Below are 12,890 nucleotides of genomic sequence, written 5' to 3'. Positions count from 1 at the left end.
GTGTCTCCTAATAGGAGGATATTCAGCAATTTGTTCTGTGAGTCCATGGACATCTATGACACCCCTGCATTCTTTAATACAAGTCTGTGGAGCTGCTGATTCCTCTGCTGCAAACAAGCAAAGTTAAACAAGTTCAATTAAGAGCAATGCAAAAGTTGGCAGTGGCAGCAACTACATTTCTTTGGGCTGGGCAAAATGGTGTTTGCACACATTTAGGAATTCTTTAAATGCTGTGCTGGGTCTCCAGAGCTTAGAAGTTAAGTACTAGAAATGCTTAAATTTCTGTACCAAGTGACTTCCACACAAACCTCACTGTGGGAGCACAGATGCTCTGCAGTTTGCATGTGGATACCAGGTAAGGGCAGGGTTCCTGTCCTGAGAAGGGTCTGAAGCAGGTCTGAATGGACTAAGGCAGATCAAGTTTATGTGCCACAATGAGCTCTCAGGAACTCACAATGGATGTTTTGGACACAATAACACTGAAAAACTTCAGTGGAGTGGGGCTGAACTACAGCTTTAAACACCAAGAATACTTAAATATCCAAATCAAAATATTTTTAAAAACTTTTCCAGATCTGTCCAGATCTGTATCCAAAATAAAAAGGTGCCCTTTGCCAGAGTTAGTTTACATGAGACTTCACTGGGAGGAATCTCAGTTGGCCTGTTATTTGGGACTTGAGTCTCACAACTGAGAACATCATACTGCAATGCAGCAACTTTAAATCAGAGCTTTCCCACAGGAACAATGCCCAGTGAAAAGCAAACAAAGAAGAAAACAAATAAAACCTTAATCTTTTAGTACATACATTCAATTCCAAGAGAAACTGAGACAGCAAAAGCTCTGCTTTTTACTCTAGTATATTTTCATTAATGTTAAGGGTTACTTCAAAGTCATGGAGGTAATAGAAATATGCCTGAAAATGAATTTTCACTGCCAATGAATAGCCTGATTCTAATATCAATCATAATTAAATCAACATTAGAAGGTCAGGGTCTTAGTCAATTTTTTCTCTTAATATCTGTTCTCTTGTTTATCAGATGGTTGCTTCAGGAAGTGGTCATCAAACTTTATTTCATCTCTTGGTGTAAATGTTGAAACATTCCAGAAACTGGAACAACATGTAAGCAACAATGACTTAAACCATAGCTGTCCAAAAATCATGTTCAAAATGTTAAATCTAAGATTGATAAGTTCTTGTATATTCTTTTGACAAACTGCTAAATCCTAAATAATCTAAAAAACCTTAAACTGAACCTGAACCTGAATTTCATCCTGTCCTAGTCACAGAGTATGTCAGAGGTCTGAGAAAGCTGCAGGGATCCCTTGTTGTGATCTTGGGATGGTGGCAAAATGTATAATCTGTGCGATCTGATTAACTCAGTGCACATGCAGCTTTGTAAAGCCAAAGCTTTACTTATTTCTGGGATTCCCCCATGTCTTCACTCTCCAGGAGTCTTCTTTCCTCTCTCTGTTTCTATACTTACAGAAACACTGCCAGGTCTCCCAGACAGAGAGGTCATGAAGGTTTTTGGTCTCTGACACCCTCCTGTGAGGGTTGTCATGAGGGGGTGTCTGACATCCCCGTTGACAAATCTTTTCAACAGCTCACACAGACTACATTGATCCTGTCATCCATGGAAGCCTCTTTTCCTTTAAAAATCGGCACCGGCTCCCATCAATTTGCATTATTTCATTACTCACCACAAAGAAGGCTTCCGGCAAGGTGCTTCAACAATCACTGGATAATGGTTGAGAAGCATAAATAATCATTTAAAAACTTCTGGGACTTTAATCAGCCATCAGGCCATTTAGGCAGGATTTTAATGCTGCCTGGTAGGAGATCGTGCATAATGGGGCCTCTTCAGAGGCATTTTTCACAACAGATTACTCAGCATATAGCAAGGGATATATTCAGAATTAAGGTGTCTGAGCCAAAAGAACTGGGCAGGAACGGGCAAGCTCCACCAATTCATGCAGATAAACTCGGTAAGCATGGCTTTGTTTGCGGGCAACCTCGCAGGCATTGCTCCTGTGTCACGACAGCTTTGCTTGCACGGGAGCACCAGCCCAGAGAGCCAGTCTGGGGAGAATTACCCAGCACAGAGGTGAGCCCAGCAGAGCCCTGCAGGGCTGCAGCATTTAGCAGAAGCTATGGAAGGAGTTGCACTGTGCTGCCATGTGTTAGCAAAAGCCAGACAGACTATGCCACTTCGCAAACCGTATGGCTTACCTCTGTAAAGACACTTAGAAGTGCTCTCCTTCCCATCCAATAAGTAAGGAAAGTGAGGCAGAGATAGTTGAATTGCTGCTAGGACCTAGCATTGCTTTAGGAAACCAAGATTTAGATTCAACTCCTCAAAACAGCTGAAAAACTCTAGCAAAACCTCAAATATTTATTTAACCCGCCTTTTAAATCCACGGGTTACACAGTCTTAAAATAAGAGATTTGAACAAAATCAGTTAAATTGCATTAAGAAACAGCATCACCTTGTCGGGTGCACACTTGTCGAGACAATACACTAAATGACAGAGAACTGGATTTACCTCTCCAAAGGGCTAGCTTAAACAACAGCAGTCTTAGGATCGTTTCTTGACAAAGGAATATAACCTTAGAAGATATTTTTGGTACCTTAACAAGGTATATATAAATATATAGATACAAAGATATATAGATATGTTTGCATGTGTGTGTGTGTCTGTGTGTGTGTGACTTTGCAGTTTAAAGAGGTTTCAGATTCTGAGTCATGAACAAGCTGTTGACAATTTCACCTTGAGAAATTTTTTTTTTTCTTGCAGCACATCAGTCTCTTTCCCTGCTCTTTGGTTACCAGTTGTTCTTCACACATCTACAGGAAGGTCTGAGACTGCCTGTTGGCTTCTCTCAGAGGAATGTTCTGAATGGAGCTTGCTGTCAACACAGCTTTCAAGACAAAGAAGGTAAATCTTTAAAAATGTAAACTGGAGCACGGTGCCTAACTCTGCTGAATTGTTAGTGGGAGCAAGGCACATTACTGCCGTTTCTGCTTTTAAAAATCATCCTGAGAGTTATTTATCAGATTAAGGTTTTAACACAAAAAAAGGAGTGTGACTCTTGACACAATCCATCCATTCAAATCATCAGGAAGGAGGAAGAGCTTGAGTTTTGCACTTGGATTATCCTCAAGAAATGCTCATGGCTAATAAAAATACTTATGGAGTCTGTGTTTAAATCTACATCCAACACTAGGCAAATATTTGCATGCTGTAACTTAACTCGACATAAATCAGGGTTCTTGTCAATTAATTGCTTGATTAATCAGTGAATCAATTGTTCAGTTCTAAAATAGTGGTAGGAGCTCTGGGAGAAACATCACAGCATTAAAATTGTGGCAGATCAGAAGAAAAAAAGATGGAAAACCACAAATTTCCTGGCAGATGTAAAGGAAGATGCAAACTCTTGTTGCTGGAGATTCACTACAACCAGTATGAAAGGCATCACTGTAATGGAGATGCATTTGGAATAATGCAAGTTTTAATGTTTCATAAGCACTTATATGGCAGGTCAGTCAAAGATGAGACAAGAGACTCATATCTGTATAAGCATTCCTGGAATTCTTTCAGAAATGTTTAGGATGATGTTTTAAGGGAACAGGAGTATCCAAATCTCTAGGGCAGTGCTGAAAATTTCAGCCCCATATAATGCCACCTGCTACAGACAGAAAAACAGCAGAATCACAGAGTCTTTGAGGAACACAAAAGTTCCTTCTGGCCTTGGAGTTTTCCATATTCTGATGAGTTAATCAAAGCTATGTGCTTAAGCTTTAGATTAAACGTAGAAGAGAATGTCTCAGTAAATTCTATTTGGCAATGCAGGTCACAGATTTTGAGGTGTAACTCAGTAAGTACTAAAGAAAAAGAATACAGAACAGACATCCCTTTGCACATTGCTGAAAAATGTGGATAGATGTGCAGATACCAAGGTTTGTAAGAAAGCTCAGACAGCCGCTATTTTCCAGGTGTTGCTCTTGATGACAGCAATGGGGTCCCAAGGGAAGAAGCAATGTTCCTAGACATACTGGAGGACTGTTTCCTTACAAGGTTTGTTTAGCAATCAACAAGAACAGACATTGTTTTCACTGTGTCCTAGGAAGTGAGCCAGGTATAATAAATAAGTAAGGAGTTGGTAAACATCCAGGGTCTCCTGTTCACAGTATCATCAAAAAACTCCTGAGGATATGTGCAGAAGTCAGCAGCACAGAAATATTGGCAATGTGGGAACAAAGAGCAAGGTAAGAAAGTTGACTGATATTGCCAGAAGAAACATCTTGTAAAAGTGGAAGACATAAAAGAGAAAGTTAGAAGTGATTGCATTTCATCAAATAAAAGCAATGTTACTTTTTACATGCAATATAAGAAGCAAATTCTAAACAAATTTGTAAAAAAAATAAATCGTTTTTATGCATGCAAGTTTTGGCTTGTTTACAAGCATTAGGTAAATATGGCTTCACATCCAAAAGTCAAATATAGGCTTGGGGCTAATGTACAATTGTTTTTAGGTTTCTCATATAATGACTAATGACAAGGTCAGCAGTTCAGTTTGCACCAATCTGTACATATCATACAAGAAGAGTACAACCCTTTACCCCTGCGTGAGAAAATAATTGTATTTTCTCACTAACTAAAGCAAATGCTGGTATCCTCCTTGTCTTGATATACCTGGCTTTAGTTCCAAGTTATTTGAAATTGTTCAGATCTTGTTCTATTATAGCTATGGGATGATTTTGCAGTATGGATGAAATGAGTTGTCTTTCCCATATTCAAGCTTGTTCCATCCAATTTGATCCTCCTTTCCTCTTGACTGGAATAGAGTAGGTATCTGTATTTATTTTGTCTCTTCCAGTCTGCTAGTCAACAGACCTATCATGTTATTCTTTACTTACTTTCCCTCTAAATTAATTTCTCATCATACACATATAAAACAAAAGTGTTCCTTGCTCCCACTCATCTTGTTTGCCTTTCTTTGAACTGCCTTATTTTTGGTGTGAATCAGTGATGAGACAAAGAGATTTATTTCATCTATCTTTAAATACGTAGACGTTAGACCTGATCTAGTCTCATTTAATCCTGGCAAATTCTCTAGGCTATGAAGAGAAAAAGCATCTCAAGAGGGCCATATTTTCATATCTGTTTCAGAAAGATTAGACATCTTTAGTTCTGTGTATTGAACAACTATCACTGCTATAAATGTATAAAGGCCAATGTTAGCTCTTTAAATGTCTGAAGGCAAAGGTGAATGGAAGACTTCTTCCTCATGAGGAAACCACCCTGGTCTGTCCATATGTCCAAAAGAGATCTAGTGGCCAACGTCCATGAATGTTTTAGTTCAACTTTTCCTCCTAATGCAAAAAGACCAGATGAACTGTGGCCAGAGTTCTAGCATGGAAACATCTGCTTAGGATCAACCACCACAGTGGAAGAAACAACCATTGACAGTGGTGAGGGTCTCGGATACAACAGCGAAAGATTAAGCTAAGAAGTTATTGCAGAACAGAGCCATCAGATTTCCAGTGGCACTGGCCAGAAAGTGTGGATTCATTTTATGTTTTCAACCATTTCTTAGTTTACTTGCGTTACTTTTTTGAACTGCTCTCTATAACTTCTTAAATTTTGTTTGCTGTGGCTTTGACCCCACTGTCTACAGGTATTTTATACTGAGAACTCAGTCTGCCAACCAGATCTGTTTCTTTAGCTATTGTCATTAATTCAAAACCATTCAAAATGTGACTACAGCTGCACACAGTATGCATGGCCTGGGGCAGACTGGCAATTTATTTGGCACCCTTAGAGAAAAAAAAATTGAGCACTTTTACCATCTTTAATTGGAGGTATGCTATTCTTTGTAGAAGTACATATTGTAGAAGGAATGGGGAATACCCTGAGTACCAGTAATACCTTGCATAACAGCAAAAAGTTAAAAGGGAACTTGTTTTTGAGGGCTCCCATAGCAATAGCCTTTGCATCACATGAGCAATCCCCTCAGCCATCTGAAAATAAACCGCGTTTAATTGAGTGGATAAGCAGATCACAAACGTTAAAGCCAGGAATGCCCCTTCAACTGTAACTTTGAACTGTAACTCGCACACCCTTTGGCAAAGCCTTTACACAGAAACGTGTACATCCCTTGGCTATAACAGTAATTTTGGCTGCAACAGTAACATGTACACCCTTTGGCAAAGATCTTGAACAGAGGAGGAAAATTTTTTTTTTTTTTTTTAAAGTGGAGCGTTTCCCAGTTAAACTCTAGCTGTACAACACCCTCATTTTATCATTGCAAGAGTATCTTTGAAAATATTTTTCATCCCACTACAGTGAAAATGTACTGTGGACCACGCACACCATCAGCAAAGAGAAAAAGAGACATTTTAGGATTCTTTTGGTTTGCAAACAAACTTCAGTTCTCAGATATGCCCACGAAGATCTATAGCAAGACCCCGGATTTAATAGGAATTATTAAATGCATTCACATCTTTAAGTAGATCAGAATTGAACCATTAGATCACATTTATGCACAGATACAAATTTCACTCTAAAAGGAAGTAGTCATTTAAATTACCCACAGAAATTATTTGCTTGACTCCTCTTTTATCTAAGCAAACTAAGATAATACCAAGAGGGCTCCCATGCAACAAGTAATCAAACCCTGAAGTAAAATTCTCAGAAGCACAGAAACTTCTGTGCATGCTGTCATGGGTATAAATAATATTCACCACACACCTTTTGAAAGAAGAGCCACTGAAGTTGTGACAAATGATGCTGAAATCTGTGGAAAATTCATGTTTGTGTGTGTATGTACATGGGTGTACACGGCTGTTCATTAGAAAATGTGTACACTGCTGCAATGAGCCAGCCAATGAAACCAGCCAAAGGGCAGACTCTGACTTGGCTCAGCACTCATGAATGAAGATGAGCCAAGGAGGAGCAAAGGACATTGCCAACAATTTGGCACAGTTTCCTGGCAGTCAGTGATCACTTCAGGTATTTTTCTTTCAAGGTGTGTACAGGCACATCCAGTGACTCACCTGTATTTATATCCAGAGAGCCAAGACAGACCCGTACCTTGGCCCTGAGCTGTACCACGTCCCATGTTTTTAGCCTGTCTTGTTCCCGTAAATTGAAGGCAAGAAGGGGAGCTGCCTGTTAAACTGTTCTCTCATAAAAGTGAAGTTGTTCAGCTGATTTAAGGACTGCAAAACTGGATCTCCCTAATGCAGAATCCCTCTGCCTCTTTGAGGTGGGGAGAGTCACCTGCCAATGGACATTATTGTCCAGCTGTCCCTACAATGTCCTCGCTCCATAAAACCTGCAGTGGCTTCACTCTTGTTGTCACACCTTTATCAGCCAGGGAAGTCTTTTCCTACCACTGATCACCCATAGTAAGAACTAAGGGAGCTCAAGGACCTGTCAGTCTGATTCTGCTGTGAATAGCCATGAACTTGAGCCTTGTCTCCACTGTGTCTGCTTGCCCACTGAAATAACTGGGATTTCAGTATATTTGACATGCTCTGTTCTTCATATTCTATTCCCCATTGAAAATTCCCTGTCATTCCCTTTCCTAGACTCCCTTTCAATATGAACCTACAGAACTTTGACTGATGTGAAATAACTTACTCTCTGCCTAAAGTCACCTTGCCACCTGGAATCACAATGTGGTCAAGGAGAAATGTGGTGAGCCAATATTTTTAATTTCTGCTTTATTTTGAGACATGCTTGACTGTCACATTCTCTTGTCATTGCTAAAGGAAAATAGAGCTGACCAAATATGATGACTAATAGAATTGTAAAAGCCTAAGTAAAGGTATAGATTTGCTACAAGCCTTACTGAGCATACAGTGGAAAAGAACATTTTAAATTGTTGGAGTGTTAAAGATGAAGCTACATTACAGACTCTGAAGTCAGGATACCTTTGGGTTCTCATTGGAGAATCCTGGAAACTCTTGGGTCTGACATGTTGCCTTAAAATTAGTGTACCTATCTGAAGGACTCACACAGTCTAAATCTACAGGAATATTTATTTCTGGGGAAATAAAGATAAAATAACATATGAATTCATGAGGCAAAACAAGGTTAAAAAGAACTGAAGACCACTTCTCCCATTGAAATTAAAGAAAATCAAAATAAACAAAGCCACCTGAGAGTTTCTGTGTCTGGGCCTCAATCCCTCTAAAACCCTAAAAAATGGAACTTGGGAGTTTCATTCATGAAAAACTAAGAAATTGGTTATTTTGGGAAGACATATATTGCTATCAGTCTGTATGTCTGCCTGCCCTCCAGGTTTTAGGACTTCAAATCCTTTGCTCAGTTTGCATGTGAAGGATCACCAAGCTGGACAGGAGATATGAAGAAAGAGCCCCTTTGGATGAGTGAATTGTGTACTGAGAAAAGATATATTAAGTTCAGAAATGCATCTGCTTGAAAACAGTGCCTGGCTAATGGTGCTTGCACAGGGTTTGAATGAGGATAATGAGGTAGTTCTGCAACACATGTTTACAGGTGCTTTCTCTGTAGCTTGAAAAGCAACTTGAGATAAAACACAAGGATGTCTGCTTGAAAAGAAAACAAATTGGCTTATTAACTTTGCTTTCCTGGCAGTGTTAGCAGGCTGAGTATGTTTCAAAAAAAGCAAAAGGGTTTTTTTGTTTTACATTTAAAATTGCAGTAATGAAAACATGATACATCACTACATGTACATAGGGAAACATTATGAATATTTATTTATGTTTTATTTTAACTGGATATTCCCTAGAGATAAAAGAATCTTTATTTGTGGGGAAAATTTAAAAGTCATTAGTCTATTCTCCTTTCAGTTTCTTTGCTTTTGCCCATAAAACTCAGGTTTTGAGGAGTTCATTTGCTAGCAGAAAAGTCAATAACTTCTGAAACATTCTACTTTGGTAGAAAGTTAGTTTCCATTAAGTAAGTTACATGCAGATTTTCCCACTGGTGGAGATGTGCACCACATAGGCATACACCACATTGCCTTCATGGTGGTCTGGTCCTGGAATTAAATGGACATTTCAGAGTTACCTACTGTACTTACAAAGCTGAGATGGACCACGTTGTGCAAGAAAAGGTTTTTAACAGGGCAGCTGATGAGCCCAGAGACATTAATTGTGCCTACATCTGTTTGCATAGAAGGTTTTAACTCTTGCTGCTTTCTGAAAAAAATAACTTAGCATGAAAAATTTACTTGAAAATCTTCTTCTGATTCAAAAGCAGCTTTGATACAAAATTTTAATAAGCTTAGAAAATATTCTCCTTGCAGCAGGAGAATGTGTCTTTGAACACCCGAACATGATACTGAGTCTTCCCTGCATGAAACATTTACTTTTACAACTAGCTGAGAAGTTTTCATCCATCTGGGCATCAGACTGAACCTGGTTTCCATCAGCCTTGCTGGGAATTAACTCCACCACAAATTCTTGATTAACATATTAATTGCGCATCATCTTTTTAAAAATGCATGCATTTTTCATAATTCTTACATATAGTCTGACAGTAAAACAGAAGGCTTAGGAAATGACATCTGAGCAGATCAGAGGAGACACATTTAGAAAGATCTGTATCACATCTTGCTTGAACTTTACACAAATGTGTGTTTTATTTACTTAAATAAAATTGCTAACAGAAAACAAAAATTAATGACCGTACACACAGCATAACCAAAGCAATGTACTTTAAGGCAAACTTTAAAAAATTCAAACTTGCAGATAATGCCAGAGCAAATTTCCATTCATCTTTTAACAGTTCTTCTACATCTAAGTGATTTTAATTCCTCTCAGTGAAGATGGGTCAATATTTTCTCTTAAAGGTAATTACTGTGAGTAGAGACCTATCATAACACCTAAGAACCAAGCAGTTATTTTAAAATCTAATCTCAGGATGACTGAGTATTCTATTTTAAAGCCAGTTTTGTTTGATAATGACTACTTAGGGCTCAATCTGCTTTCTTTTGCCAGTTTGATGACAGTAGCATGGCTATATATTAGATTGCTGAACACTGCAATGCCAAAATCCTGTCTTTAGTAAAAGCTTCAGTCCTCACCTGGGGAAGAACACAATGGGCAGATATGTAGACAAAAAGTTCAAACAGGTTTTGGAAGAGAAGCAACATAATTCCTTTCTATAAATAAAATAAATCTAAAAAATATATTGTATTTAAAAGACTCATTAAAAGGTGATATATTTCCTTATCATTCTTTAAATGTATGTTATGTCTTTAAAAAACCCTGAATACCCACAAATACTGAAAGAGAGAAATCAACCTTGAACTTAGTAGCATTTAGGCATGTCATGTCATTTAAATGCAATCTAAAATAGGGGTTTTTTCACATGTTATCATAATATTTAAATAGGTGCTATTGCTGCTATAAATCTATCCTAATCATGAAATCAAAGCTACCTTTGCATATACAAGAGATCTTAAAAACTGCCTGAAAGTCTGCCAGATCTTCCCCAAAATATGTAATCTTTGTAGAGGTTATTGTCAGAGCATACTACTGTCTTGTAAACCCAAATATACTTTCTAAATTGCAGTGGAACAGGCAGAAAGTATTCATCTAAGGCTCTCTCACAGACCTGAGATAACTCTATGTAAATCACAGGTAGCTGTTAAATTCCTTAGGTTGCCATCTGTCAAGTGACAGACATTGGCAGAGATCATTTCGTTATTCAACTTTTTAAATTTTCCCAAGAAGATAGTTTCAATTTTTTTCCTTGGTATTTACAGGAGAGAAACAGGCTGCTGCAGATTTATGCCTTTTCTTATTTTTTTTTTTTTTCCTACTCTTAGAGCTTTCTCATCATTTCCCTTCAATTTCAGTCACTCTTGGTGGCCACACCTTGCCAGGTTGGGGATGATGGATCTGGCAGAGCACAGCACCTCTGAAACTCAACGTCTGATGAAGTCCCAGTTTAATAGACCCAAACAGCACAGCACCACGTCAGGCCTCCTCAGATCTGGCTGTAAACAAAGTGTGCAGCTTGAAGGTATTTAATGATGGAAAGGAGCAAGACAAGAATCCAGGATCTGCCATCCTTGCAGACTGGGCTCTTAGCATTGCACTAAAATATCTCCATCTGCAGAAGCATGAAGTGGCTTCTTTCTGTTTTGTTATAGCTCAGTGTTTACCATGAAAAAGACCCTTGTGATAGTGCAGAACTTTCAGTTTATTGCAAAATTTCTTCTGCCTGAGATTCCAATTTATGCCTCAAGTGTTCAGGCTCTCTTGTGTACCTGCAGTGGATTATATTTGTACAGCTCAGTATGACCAAAACGAGATAAGATTTTTGTCCCTTGCCTCCAGCCTCTATCAGGCTTTAACAGGCTGGATCTCACCACTGAGTGTAAAAGCAAATGAAGGTACAATTAACTGCAGCTTGATTAACACCCATCTTATAGAGTAAGACTAAGGCTTTATGTCTTGTGGGGTTCTTCTGCCCACAGTACTTGGTCATAAAAAACGTTGAGCAGCAATGTGCTTTTAGAAATATTGTGTGTTTATTTGCAAAAAGAATCTGCCAGAAAAGGTTGATCTGTAGACTGTTGTGACAACCCACCCATGAGGAGAGTGAAGTGTCCTTAAGGGTGGTCACAGCTGTCACTGGTACCTCAAGACCACACCTGAGAAGCAGCACCACCACAGCATGTGGGTAAACCCACCTCGGTGCAAGGACACCAGCAGGCTGAAAATGCAAGAACACACTCAAGTACTTTTGCTTTTAGGGATACCTTTTTCAGATTGGCCATTGAAGATCATTACAGAAGCAAGAAACATAGAGTTTTTAATAAGGAAACTACTCATCAGAAACATCATCAGTACATTCTTCTGACTAATATGATTTAGACTGAAGCCCTTTGATGATGTTTGTTACAACACAGAAGGTGCTTCTTTACATGTCACCGGATATTGCAGGGCTTGATTGCTGTGACTGAAGGCTTTAGGCATTTTATAATGGAAGACCTATGATTTCAAAAATCCCCCAAGTTATAAACAGAGTATCCTGGCTCCCACTTGTCTTTGAAGGGGGTGAAATTGTTTTGCTTACATGAGCCACTAGGAGTAGCTCCCTTGTCAGACTTTGTCTGTTCTCATATTCACCTGTGTCTACCTGGTCTCCTTTTCATGTTCATCTGTGTTTGTAAAAGCTGTCTTTGCATTGTGCCTGTACCTGGGAAAGCATCTCCCCTGGCAACACCAGCATGCACAGGAGCACAGTCCTGTCCCCAGAGCCTGCCCAGCCTCTCCAGGATGGACTGATGAACTCACAGTCATTTCTGTTCTCCTTCGGGGGCCAAGTTTGTACAGCTCTGTGGCACTCCTGAATGCTCTTTTAGTCCTCAGAAATAAGAATAGGAAAAGAAGGTTTTCTTCTTCAGGGACAGGAGAAAGTCTAGCATCAGGACTGTGTCTTTATTTCTTTCCCTGCTCCCTTCAGGTCAGTACAAAAAATTAAAAATTTTAGCTCTTCCAGTGTCTTATTTACCCTTAGACTCTTCTTTTTTCTCTCTCATTCTTTTTCTTTTATTATGTCTTGTTTCCTGGTAATGAATTTATGATTGAAAGGGAAAATTTTGTGGCCTGCATGCCTGTGGATGATTTCTGTCCTGATCAGGTTGTTTAAGTGGAATTGGGAAGTTGCTTGGACTGGGGATTTGGGAAGAGTCTGACTTCTCTAGGAGAACCACAAGGCTGAAGCCCTCAGATAAAAGTGAATCTTGTGAGCCTTGGAGCCCACATTTGGATCTGAATTCTCATATTGCCTCTGAGGTTTTGGGGTCCATGGGTCAGTCCATGCCTGAAATGAAAGACCAGTATTTGCCACCCTTGACTCCATCCAGGCAACTTCCTTG

At 39.0% G+C, this 12,890-nt stretch overlaps 1 long non-coding RNA gene across 1 annotated transcript; it reads left to right on the top strand.

Annotated features, from left to right (window-relative positions):
• Window positions 1–1,045: 1,045 nt before the first annotated feature.
• LOC116183288 (uncharacterized) lies at window positions 1,046–7,696 on the top strand. The gene is made up of 4 exons (XR_004147883.2): window positions 1,046–1,121; window positions 2,798–2,938; window positions 3,997–4,078; window positions 7,597–7,696. It is a non-coding gene; the product is annotated as an uncharacterized LOC116183288 (long non-coding RNA).
• Window positions 7,697–12,890: the final 5,194 nt, after the last annotated feature.

Source organism: Lonchura striata, chromosome 1 (genome assembly GCF_046129695.1).
Source record: "Lonchura striata isolate bLonStr1 chromosome 1, bLonStr1.mat, whole genome shotgun sequence".
Taxonomy (NCBI): domain Eukaryota; kingdom Metazoa; phylum Chordata; class Aves; order Passeriformes; family Estrildidae; genus Lonchura; species Lonchura striata.
The sequence above is the reverse complement of the archived record's forward strand: the minus strand, read 5'-3'. Positions and strand labels throughout refer to the sequence as shown.